This window comes from Rattus norvegicus, chromosome 18, assembly GCF_036323735.1.
Source record: "Rattus norvegicus strain BN/NHsdMcwi chromosome 18, GRCr8, whole genome shotgun sequence".
Classification (NCBI taxonomy): Eukaryota; Metazoa; Chordata; class Mammalia; order Rodentia; family Muridae; genus Rattus; species Rattus norvegicus.
The window spans coordinates 80,734,953-80,747,929 of record NC_086036.1 but is presented as its reverse complement, the minus strand read 5'-3'; the positions used below and the strand labels follow the sequence as shown (position 1 = coordinate 80,747,929).

The following is a 12,977-nucleotide window of genomic DNA, read 5'->3' as shown; positions in this document are numbered from 1 at the left end:
AAATAACTTCTAGAAACGTTGTTTCTTCAGCATTCAGTGCAAACCCATGTGGCCAGCCCTCCGGGAACACAGACAAAACCAAATGTTCTCTCAGTTGCCTGGTCTACTTCAAGGATAGTCCCCACATCTCACAAAGTCCCTCAGCCCTTGGGCTTCAACAACAGCAACATTTTTTCATACAGTTGACTTTGGAGGCTTATAGAGGCCCGGAAGACCATGTGTACAGATTTCACAACCTGCCTCCAGCATGGTGGCCTGCACTGCCAGAGGAAGACTTCTTCTTCTGTGAAAGACCTGCTTTAGCATCAGCAGAAGTGAGTAGGTGTTCTCAGGCATGAGGTCAGCTGAGACGATGGGTTCCCGAAGATGAAATCGTTTAATCATGAATAACCTTGGAGCATGGTGAATAATCTTATTAATTTGATTGAATTCAGAAGTTCTAGTAGATTGGTAAGCACATCTCTGATTATGTCAGAGAAGACTTTTCCAGGGAAGTCCCTCTTGAATGTGGGTAGCACCACGCCATAGATGGGGACACAGATGAACACAGAGGGAAGACACACCAACCCAGACATTCAGTCATTCTCATTCGCTTTCCACCCCTGTCATTCTCCCTCCTACCTCCCGCCCCCATGGTGTGATCAGATCTGCCTCTCTATGCCTTTCCTATCATGATAATCTGACACCTCTAAAACCATGAGTCTCTCCTTTGAGTATCTCATCCTTTGAGGAGTTCAGCTCAGTTACTTTGTCATAGTGATTAAAAAGTCTGATTAACATAGAGACTACACAAATGAGTGGGAAACTTATCCAGCATAGCCTCCTGTCAAGTCAGCTGGGCCAAGTATGTCCCCTGCACACATTCATCACATTTTCCATGCCCTTCCATAGAAGACAGCAGAAGATGAGCCGCCATGATGCTCCTTCAGCTCATGGTCTTCTGACCTGCAGGAGGAGTCTGTTGACAAGTGCCAGGACCATAGACCAAATGAACCTTAACACATCACTAAAAAAGGGGCACAGACTGAAGTAGGCCAGACGCTGGGCACCAAACTGCACATGCTCACAGCTGTCAGGTTCCACAAGGGACAGCCCTGAGGCTCTTTGTTTCCAGCGTCCTTTTGCCCGCCTCTGCCTATTCTAGAAAACAGGGCTCTAGACTGTGCTTCCAGGGCTCTGGGCTGTCAAATTCATCCCGTGACCGAGTTCTGACTCTACTTCCTTTTTTGCCCCACCTCACTGTTACTGGGAATGCCTAGGCACCTGTCCCATTGGGCTTCTGTGCTGAAGTTTTGGTTTCTAGGTGGAAGTGCTACTTGAGGGGTGGCACCTAACTGGAGAAAGGTTACTGTGAGTGATCCCTGGGAAGTCATGCCTTCTCCTTGGCTCTTCCTCTCTCTGATTTCCATGATACATTGTCTCACTGCAGATGATACAAGTGTGGAGCAATGAAACCTCTGAAACCATGAGTCAACGGGACTCTTCTTTTTTTCTTTTATTGGTTTATTTATTTACATTTCAAATGTTACCCCCTTCCCAGTTTCCCCTCTGAACCCTCTATCCCACCCGCTTCTATGAGGGTGCTCTCCCTCCCACCCACCCATTCCCACACCTCTGCCCTAGCATTCCCCTACCCTGGGGTATCAGGCCTTCACAGGACCAAGGACCTCCCCTCCCACTGATGCCAGGCAAGGCCATCCTCTGCTACATATGCAGTTGGAGCCATGGGTCCCCCCATGTGTATTCTTCAGTTGGTGGTTTAGTCCTTGGGAGCTCTGGGGGCAGGAAGGGAATGGTCTGTCTGGTTGGTTGGTATTGTTGTTCTTCCCATGGGGTTGCAAACTCCTTCAGCTCCTTCAGTCATTTCTTTAACTCTGCCATTGGAGTCCCTGAGACATGACTGTTCTTTATTTTTCTTTTTTTTTTTTTTTTTTGGAACTGGGGACCGAACCCAGGGCCTTGCGCTTGCTAGGCAAGCGCTCTACCACTGAGCTAAATCCCCAACCCGACATGACTCTTCTTAAACTGTTTCTCTGGAATATTTGTCACAAGAGCAGCAGCAAACCTACCATATGGCTTTAACACATCAATGTCACATTCCTAATTAATCACTGTTTTATGAAGAAAATATGTCCTTAAGTATCCAGGACATGGGATACTGATGTCTAGTTATTCTCAAATATGTCAGAAAAATAAAAGGTCCCTCCACTGTCCTTTCAGCTTCTTGTAAAATGTGTGATTATCTCAAGTGCATGTAAACAATTAAAATACAAAGTGAAATGAGAATGGGTTGCACTCCTTTATAAAACGTGCTGGCTCTTTGTGAAGCACACCTTTCTTCTTCTTTTGTTTTTCTCACCTTCTCTCTTCTCACTCGAACTCCCTTGGTTTCTACCACCCTCTACCCGCCTGCCCTCTCAAACCCATGACCTCTGATTCTTTATTACTTTCTGGATTTCATTATCTGTCCTCTTTTCTCTGACATCTACCTAGATTTCTTGTGTGTTCTTCTCATGGGTTATTCTAATGTTTCTAATACCACTGAAACTTAGAGTGAAATGTCTTGTCAGTCTAAACCCATAGAACAAGACTTATGTTTTTCTTCTGCAAGAAAAGTAGAGGAGGGAGGGAGGGAGAGAGGAAGGGAGGGAGGGAGGGAGGGAGGGAGGGAGGGAGGGAGGGAGGGAGGGAGGAATGACTTCTAAATAGCCAGAGTTCTCACAATTAATACAAAGCCTGCATGGACTGGTGAGAAGGCTCAGCAGGACAAAAAGCTTGCCTCATAGCAAGAACCTACATAGCAGAAGGAAAGAACTGACTCCTGCAAGTTCTTCTTTGGCCTCCTCATATGCTCCGTGGCTTGTGTGCACACTACACACACACACTAGACACACACTAGACACACACACACACATACACACCTCAAATTTAATAAAAGTATTTAAAGCCTTCTGCAGTTAATGGAGGCCAATGTTGATAAAAGGTTATTTTAAAAGAAAACTACACCTTCATTTGTATTACACACTGTCCACTCCTCTTCTCCTTCATCTGAGAAGCACATACTAAAACCAATATTCCTCCTGGCACCACAGTTTATTAGAAACCCATAGAGACAGGCAAAAAGCCAGGCACCTCATTGATCATGGTGGAGATGCATATGATAGCATGGCCTTCTGTCAAATTTCACTCCATTAATACTAAAGTGAGTAAGTTTATCTCATTTCTTGGCATCTGAAAACCCTCTGCAATGAAACGCTACTTGTTTGGGCTACATAAATATTCTTAAATAATAATAAAATTGATAGGTTTGGGAGATGGCTCAGTTGGTAAAGTGCCCACCTCCCAACATGAGGACACCCAGCATCCACATAAAAGCCAACCATAGCAGCATGTGTGTGTAGCCCCAGGAGGGTAAAGACAAGCAGGTTCCCGAAGCTCATGGGTCAGCCATTCTGTTGAGTTGATGAGCTCTGGGCTCAGACAGTCTAGTTAATCCCAACCTACTCCTCTCCCATGAAAGTCCTTTAGTGCCTGCCTGAACACACTAGATGACAGTTGTCAATGTGCACATTAAATAGGCTTCATTCTTCCATTATTTCACCAAGCTGTATTATGTAGACACAATTCTCTACCATGGTCATTGTGTAGGTATTAGCACAGCACCCTTTCTTAATACATCCTTCACACAGCAAGATCCCTGTTACCGATTTACCAGCTGGAAAACTGGCCTTGCTTCTTTCTTTTTCTGGGTCAAGGCTAAGCTTTGTTAGGACTAAGAAGGTCCATGCTTTCCCCTCAACACACTTCCAGTAACACAGGTTTTAAGACTATATTTAGAAGAAGGGAAGTGGAAATTAGTTATTTTCATAGTATTTAGCACAAAAACAAAACCATTAGACATGTTCTCTTGTATATCAATGACTAGAATGAGCACTTCCAACTTTTGGAGAACAATAGACTCATTTAATTTCACATCAGGGAGATTCTAAAGTCAACCATCCTGAATATTTAAAAAGGCACACTGAGGGTAGTAAAATGGCTCAGGGAGAAAGGGTCCTCTCTGCCAAACCTGTTACCTATGTTGAATTCCCAGAACCCACTCCCCAAGTTGATCTCTTCCTTTTGCATGTATGTGTATGTGCGCACACACACACACACACACACACACACACGTAAATAAAAAAGTCTCTTAAAAGTAAGGAGTGGCCCTAATCCCTAGATCACCAATCACCCAGAGTTAGAATTTAACACACTAAATTTGCTTTTAAATTAAGTTTTAAATACAAACTATGCTGAATACCTACTTCACTGTGTCAGAAGCCAAGACATAGAGAAACAAAGGCAGATGAATCAGAGCTGTATTCCACTGACTATCTAAACAAATGGGAACCAAGTCAGGTCCAGAGATCACAGCAAACATGCTAAAATCCTTTAAAGTCTGCCAAGAAATAAAGGAAGGGAAAGCAAAAGCTAAATTTTAAAAAGCCACGAGACGCTATCTTGCAGGACTTTCTTTGGTGAACCAGGAGGGATCCGAAAAGGAGGACATGTACACAGACCCAGAAAGGGTGCTATTGCCTGGGGGACATGATACAGGACTGGGTTGTGAAATCCCTGAGTCTGATGGGCCACATTGAGATAAGAGGAGCCACATCTTCCAGGGTCTTACTATCACCATGCATGGAATATTTTACATAAGTAGGGAACAGAGTCATTCTTAGGTTATCAGCCACATACACAAGGTCTACAGGGGGATGAACCTCAGAATACAGCCATCAGTGATTATAAAAGTGAACATTTGCTGAAGGGCGTACAGGAACTCCATAACTTGGAACCAAGAAGATGTTACAAATACAACAACTGTTTGGTCTGATTGGCCCTTAATCAACTCTCTATTCTTCTAAAATAAGTAAACAGCTCCTCATCGCACACAGCGCTAATCAGTGGCTGGATGGAACAATTTGGTGCTTTTTGGCTACTGACATCTGTCTCAGCTTCTTTTCCTGTTGTTGTGATGAACTGCCATGACCAAGGAAGTTAAGGGGTAGCGGGCTTATTTGGGCTCACAGTACAAGGGTAAAGCCCATTATGGAGAGGAAATCAAGGCAGCTGGAGCTTCAAGAAGCTACTCTTGAAGCATTCACAGTCAGGAAGCAGAGGGCAATGAGTGTTCGGACCATCCTTTACTTTTAAAGAGTGTAACACCTCCACCAAGAAATGGTGCCACCTGGGGCAGGCATAGGGCTGCCCAGAGTGGGCCACCACCACATGTCAAAGACATCCAAAAGGGCACATTAAAAAGCTGGTATATAATATCTTAGTCATTCTTGTGAATTTGAAGAGATATAAATATAATGACATGAATTCCAAATAGCTCTAGCAAAAGGAACTGAATGTGTGTTCTATGAATTATGGAGCCTGCTCCTTTAAGAGCATTTGGGATTGGTATCTAGCCCCACCCCCTTTTCCTTTAAAGCAAACTTCTACACATCTGGCCCCAATTCTCCACTCCCATGTATCCATAACTATATCCTCTGCTGCCACCATCTGGACTTCTTCACTTCCACATCCAGTGGAGCTGCGTCCCAGTTGGCGTCTCTGCTAGAGTGACAACTGTGCTTCTGAAAGAGGAACCATCCGTGATTTGCACACAATCCTATCCAAAAGGCTGAGACATCATCCCTCTTCTATTCCAATAATATGGCTCAGGACTCTGCCTGTGTTCACCTGATTTCAACTTTGAAGCTCCAAACTGTCAGCCTAAAAAGCTTTTTTTCCTTTCTTTTTTTCTTTCTTTCTTTTGTTCTTGTTGTTATTATTTGGTTTTTTTTTTCTTTTATTGGATATTTTTTATTTACATTTCAAATGTTATTCCCTTTCCCGGTTTCCCAGACATAAGCCCCCTATGCCATACCCCTCCCCTTCTTCTATAAGGGTGTTCCTCTCCCCATTCACCCCTTCCCACCCACCCCCACATTCCCCTACACTGGGGGTTCCAGCCTTGGCAGGACCAAAGGCTTCTCCTTCCATTGGTGCCCAACAAGGCTTTCTTCTGCTACATATGCAGTTGGAGCCCTGGGTCAGTCCACGTATAGTCTTTGGGTAGTGATTTAATCCCAGGGAGCTCTGGTTGGTTGGCATTGTTGTTCTTATGGGGTTGAAAGCCCCTTCAGCTCTTTCAATCCTTTCTCTAATTCCTCCAACAGAGGTCCTGTTCTCAGTTCAGTGGTTTGCTGCTAGCATTTGCCTCTGTATTTGTCATACTCTGGCTGTGCTTCTCAGGAGACAGCTATATCAGGATCCTGTCAGCATGCCCTTCTTAGCTTCAACGATCTTATCTAGCTTTGGTGGATGTATATATTCATGAGCCACATGTGGGGCAGGCTCTAAATGGCTATTCCTTCAGTCTCTGATCCAAACTTTGTCTCCATATCCCCTCCTATGAATACTTTTGTTCCTCCTTTTAAGAAGGAGTGAAGCAGTCGCACTTTGGTCATCCTTCTTGAGCTTCATGTGGTCTGTGGATTGTATCTTGGGTAATTGAGCTTTTGGGCTAATATCCACTTATCAGTGAGTGCTTACCATGTGTGTTTTTCTGTGATTGGGTTGCCTCACGCAGGATGATATTTTCTAGTTTATTGTCTTTCTTCTTAAAGTAAAAATATGGGTACTCAAGCAGAACTGAGTCTTCTCCACACAGTGCTGCCTCTACACTGTCACCTGGCTGATGGCTGCCATGCTACACTGTCACTCCACTATGCCATGTCTATATTCTTTATGCTTGTTATCATCATGTTTCCCACCTCCCCCAGCTTCCATGGAATTTTTTATCTTCCACAAGCTAACCATTTTTTTTTCATCTTCTTTGCTACAGTATGTCATAATGTTCTTGCACAGCCTTAATGGCCTGATCCCCGTGTGCACCAGTGGACACCTTACTAAGACACAATCGGCTTAGGGTTCGGGAAATGGCTGGCTGAACAGGTAAAACCACTTGGCACGGAAGCCTAAGTTTGGTCTCAGGAGCCCATGTAAAAACCAGATGTGGTGGTATACATCTGCAATCCCAGCACTCCTACAGTACGATGGGAGACACAGACAGGAGAATCAGCTAGAAGTTCATGGGCTAGCTAGCCTAGAGGACACAGCATGGAGCAGAAGCAAGAGAGACCCTGACTCTGTCTCAGGAAGAAAAAAGGTAGAAGGAGAGAACTGACTCACAAAAAGTTGTTCTATGGCCACATATTTGCTGTGGCTTGTTCATACCAGAACTCATAACCACACAAAATTAATTCACTTTAGTAAAGACATAGTGGTCTGAGAGCCTGTTAAGTTACTGTTTCCCTTTCAAACACAGAAACATATAAACAAACCTACAATGGTTTCTATCACGGACTGAAAACATGACCTATTGCTGGAATTTGAAAGTATAACTAGAGTTTCGATCTATCCATCCTTTTTTTATCTGACTTATTTGTTCCCACTGCTTCTTTCTCTAGGAGAGTCTCTTCTGTTGGAACATTTCAGTCAGAATATTTTCCACTAGGCTCAGTCTCTGTTTCTCATTCTTTGGGCCTCAGTTCCAATATTGTCCATTTGGAAAAGCCCCCTGTGATTCTCTATGCCTGTCTTCATTGCTGTCTGTCTATTGAGTGACACGTCCAGCAGCCCTGCATCTCAAGCACTGTGATGAAGGGGTTGTTCCCTCCATAATTCCAGTCGAATGTTAGATGTGAGCTAAGCCTGACCAATAATTCCCTGAACTCTGGAGGGGCCATTCTTAAATAAAGGTGCCTAGCTGGCAAAGGTCGGGCTGAGTGATGGAGCAGCCTATGGTCAGAGAAGCCATCTGCACTATTTCTGCAGTAGAGTCTTGGCTGCACCTTGCCTGTCCTCACTCATGACCAAGGCTTCCACGTGATGCTATAATATTACTCATTTGCTCTAGAAATCCTTTTCCTGTTTAAATTAATCAAAGTTCTGATCCATGTAGTGTATGACCAAGAACTCTGACCAGCTCATAGTCCTCGGCATCTAAAATTACCCTATGTATGTGTGGTTTCATGTGTCTCCTGGATACCTCCTGACTCCTTGTGGGAAGAAAATCTGTCTTACCATGTTATCCCAGTAAATAATAGTTTATCAACAAAGAGACATTGATTGGTTAATTGACTGGTTAATTAATTGATTGAAATAGCTAAGAAACATTTTATATTTTATGTACTCCCTGATAGCTCCTAGAATATCCATGTGGATTTTTTAAGACACTAATTTATATTTAAATTCTGGAAAAAGCAAGATAACTTTGAAAGGATTCTTAGGTGGTAAGCAAACCAATGCCAAGACCAGAGCTTCATGTCTCTGACTCATCTGTTTGAATTGAGGCCAGAGCTTCTAAAGTGAACTCTAAATCTGGAATCCGGAAGTTATCTAACATTTTCAAGTACAAACCAGTCATCGTCTACTTCCTTGTCCTGAACTCTGTAAGGCAACTGGCGAAACTGCTTGAAAAGTACATTATTGGAGCAAATAAGTCTCGTGGTAGCAAGGATCCCACAGATCCATGTTCAGAGTAGGTGCAGGAATGCTCTTCCTTCCTTCCAGCTGATGGCAGGAGAATGGGGCAACCTCCTGATCCCTTAAGAGCACCCAGCACAGGCAGGAGAACCCAGCATTGTTCCTAACAGTAGACGTTGTTCATAACCCAGACATCCAGAGGTAGGAAACTCTACCCTTTCCTGGTAGTGCTTCCTTTATGGAAAATAACACCTGCTGCCTTGGGGACAGTAGGAAATAAGACAAACAGACACCAGTGCAGCGGAGGGCAGCTGGAGGGCAGTGGTTCTCAACCTGTGTGTCACAACCCCTTTGGGAGTCACATACCAGATAGCCTGCATATCAGATACTTACATTGTGGCTCATTACAGTAGCAAAGTTACAGTTGTGAAGTAGCAACGGAATAAGTGTATGGTCATCACAACATGAGGAACTGTAGTAAAGGATCAGAGGACCAGGAAGGTGGAGAATCACTACCTGGGACATCCCATCTGAGATAATAAACCTCTCCTTCATAGAAATTGCTGCAAAAACCTATCAGCCTTACACAAGGGCAGACAGACGGCCAATACTTAATATGAAAGCTCCCTGATTGCAGGTCTGAAGTGAGCAGAGCTTGCTCCACTTGTCCTAGTTGGGGCAGCCTACAAGTGTCGAGATTCCTTTGAGGGCACAGTGAAAGCTGTAGGTGCTTTCTGCTGAACAGTGTACCTGTAAAAACCTCCATGAGCGTTTCACAAGCCATGAGACACAGTTCAATCACAGTAGTGAGAAGAGGTTACTCCAAGACTCCTGCTGACACCAGGAGCAGCTTTCTCTGTTCCTTAGAAATCTTTAGACCCTGTTTAATAAGGCCTGGATTTAATACACACTGAAAAACCCTGAAGGAAGAAGCAGAAGAAAACAGTAAGTATGAGGCAAACTGGATGTCTCCTAGCTACCCTGTGCCTAAGTCTAGTGAGAGAGAATGCCCCCTCTCCCCATGCCCCAGTGTCACAAACCAGGGTCATTTTGTTTACAGACAGGCAACAATCAGGAACAGCCAAGCCCCAAGGTTCAAAAGAGTTGTCCAGAGTGAGTGATTTTACTCTGCATATGTCCTACTGTTTCTATAAAGCCATTCCCTCAAGATTTTATGTCCCATATAATATGACCACAAAACTAAAGCATCTATAGCATCCTGTCTCTAGAAAACATTAGAATACATACCAGCCTGCTGGCCAGCCCCTCCTCTTCCCAGGATGCTATATTCCTGAGACATTCTCCAGTTATTCCTGGGAAGTACAGACAAACAGGAAGGGAAAGCCAGGTCATTTCAATGTCTCCAGGAAGCAATCTCCTTCAGTAGTACTGGAAATGCATATCAAGAATCTGGGTGACCCATGGGAAGAGGCATTTTCTCTGTTGGTCTTCCAGCTATATCCAGGATGACCTGAGAGGAACCAACTCACCTGTCTCCTGTCTGCACTTCACCTTGGGTTCAATCACAGTAGTGAGAAGAGGTTACTCCAAGATCTCATGCAGCTCTGAAATCCAGTGGCACTCTGCAGTCCTCATTGAAAGTTTCCTCTGTCAAGTCATCCTCGTGTTGACAAAGTTCTCTAGGAATGGAAGGAAAAATTGAAACTGCCAGTAAAGTCTCTTACCCTTTTAGGTAGAAAAAATAACATTTCCAAAAATAAGGTGTTACCTTAAATAGTTATCTGGCTGTCTTATGCAAAGCTGGAATTGTCACTTGAGAATAAAGTCAATCAAGAAGTTTCATAAATATTCTGAGCTCTTGCCACCCACCACCACTGCAAGGCATTCATTATCTGGTGAACAGAAAGCATTAGTCTCCTCACCTTTGTGGGAAGATAATCGTAGAGTGCCCGGTTGTGTTAGCTTCAATCAAGGGATGTCAACAACTTAACCAGATTCTGAGTGAAGGGATTTGGAGTTTCCTAGGTTATATTCCAGCTGCAAGAGGAAGCTCACAAGCTCTCAGGGACTAGGTTCAAATCACACGCTGATGACATTTAAGAACCTAGCTGAAAGCCACCAACATCAACTCTGTCATTTATGATGGCACACTGTCTCAGAGAAAAGTGCATCTGAAGCATTGAAGATTTCTAAAGTATATACTTGAGGAAGCAGAGGGCTGAAATCACCATCCTGACTCTACAAAGATCCAGTATACCATGTCCTTCCATGCCCTCAGCCACGCCAACCTTTACTTACAGGTTCTAAGCCCAGGAGAAGAGTCCAGTGATTTCATCTCAAAGAAGCCTGAGTTCCAAGTCAAGACATTTTCCCCCTCCCTCCTTGTAAGAGTCCACACTAAGCCTGGATATTTCTTTGATCACTGTCTTATTTCATAGAAAGGGCCCAATGGGTCAGTTGTACATAAGACAATCAACTAATTCAGATATAATGGGGATGTTTTAATTAAAAGATACACACTTAAAATCACTGTAGGAGAAGGAGCAGAATGACTGTGAAACTCATTATCAATGGATGGATAGAGTGAGTGTCCTCAACAGGGCAGTGGCACATATAGATTCACAGAGATTGCGGCAGTGTGCGGGTTTTGTGTGTTAACCTGACACAAGCTGGAGTCATCACAAAGAAAGGAGCCTCCCTTGAGAAAATGCCTCCATGAGATCCAGCTGTAAGGCATTTTCTCAATTAGTGACCAAGGGTGAGAGGACCCATTGTGCATGGTGCCATCCCTGGGCTGGTAGTTCTAGAACTACCTATAAGAAAGCAAGCTGAGCAAGCCAGGGGAAGCAAGCCAGTAAGTAATGTCCCCCCATGGTCTCTGCATCAGCTCCTGCTTCCTGAACTGCTTGAGTTCTAGTTCTGACTTCCTTTGGTGATGAATAGCAATGTCCAAGTGTAAGCTGAGTAAACCCTTTCCTTCCCAACTTGCTTCTTGGTCATGATGTTTTGTGTGGGAAAAGAAACTCTGACTAAGTCAGGCAGTCAGAATACATGAGCCCTGTGCAAGCTCAAGCCAAATCAAATCTCAACATGGAAAGGGGAAGAGGACATGAGGCAAACATGAGGCTACTGGCCATTAATCAAGCTCCTGAGAGATGGAGAATCAGTTTCCTTTAAGAATTTTGCCCTTGCCAAGTGAGGATGCTTCAATTCCACTTGAGATGGAGAAGAAATCAATTAGGGAAAGGCTGGAAAAAGCTGAGGAGGAGGATAACTCCATAGGAAGACCAGCAGAGCAGTCTCAAGCAACCTGAACCTCTAGGAGCTCCCAGACACTGAGCCACCAACCAGGAAGCACACATGAACTTGTCTGAGGCCCCTGACACAGATATAGCAGAGGATTGCCTGGTCTGGCCTCAAGGACAGAAGATGTGCCTAACCCTCAAGAGACCTAAAGCCCCAGGAAATAGGAAGGCCTGGCAGGGGGTGGGGGGAAGATATCCACTTGAAGACAGTGGGAGGAGGAATGAGATGAGGAACTGTGGGAGGGTGGACCAGGATGGGGCAATGACTGGACTGTAAAAAAATAAAAGTAATAAAAAAAAAATATTGCACTTGAGAAACCAACCATGTTCCAGTACAAGGCCACAGGTCTATGGAACATATGGAAACACAAACAGAACTTTTTTTTCTTTTTTTTTAAATTTATTTAATACTTAATAATAATTCTTTGGTTTCCGGGCAAACATCCCCCTCCCCCCTCCCCTTCCTTATGGGTTTTCCCCTCCCAACCCTCCCCACATTGCCACCCTCCCCCCAACAGTCTAGTTCACTGGGGGTTCAGTCTTAGCAGGACCCAGGGCTTCCCCTTCCACTGGTGCTCTTACTAGGATATTCATTGCTACCTATGAGGTCAGAGTCCAGGGTCAGTCCATGTATATAGTCTTTAGGTAGTGGCTTAGTCCCTGGAAGCTCTGGTTGCTTGGCATTGTTGTACATATGGGGTCTCGAGCCCCTTCAAGCTCTTCCAGTTCTTTCTCTGATTCCTTCAACGGGGGTCCTATTCTCAGTTCAGTGGTTTGCTGCTGGCATTCGCCTCTGTACTTCCTGTATTCTGGCTGTGTCTCTCAGGAGCGATCTACATCCGGCTCCTGTCGGTCTGCACTTCTTTGCTTCATCCATCTTGTCTAATTGGGTGGCTGTATATGTATGGGCCACATGTGGGGCAGGCTCTGAATGGGTGTTCCTTCAGTCTCTGTTTTAATCTTTGCCTCTCTCTTCCCTGCCAAGGGTATTCTTGTTCCCCTTTTAGAGAAGGAGTGAAGCATTCACATTTTGATCATCCGTCTTGAGTTTCATTTTTCTAGACATCTAGGGTAATTCAAGCATTTGGGCTAATAGGCACTTATCAGGGAGTGCATACCATGTATGTCTTTCTGTGATTGGGTTAGCTCACTCAGGATGATATTTTCCAGTTCCAACCATTTGCCTACGAATTT

The 12,977-nt window shown here is 44.3% G+C and overlaps 1 protein-coding gene across 4 annotated transcripts in view; it reads right to left on the bottom strand.

Moving 5' to 3' along the window:
• The window catches only part of Fbxo15 (F-box protein 15), a 315,106-nt gene that overhangs the window by 161,620 nt on the left and 140,509 nt on the right, over positions 1-12,977 (bottom strand). For all 4 annotated transcript variants that reach the window (XR_005496060.2, XR_005496061.2, XR_005496062.2 and 1 more), the window contains 3 exons: positions 10,008-10,157; positions 9,766-9,830; positions 9,268-9,437 (listed from right to left, as the gene is read on the bottom strand). The gene's annotated coding sequence lies outside the window, so the exon portion shown is untranslated. The remainder of the gene's footprint in view (positions 1-9,267; positions 9,438-9,765; positions 9,831-10,007; positions 10,158-12,977) is intronic.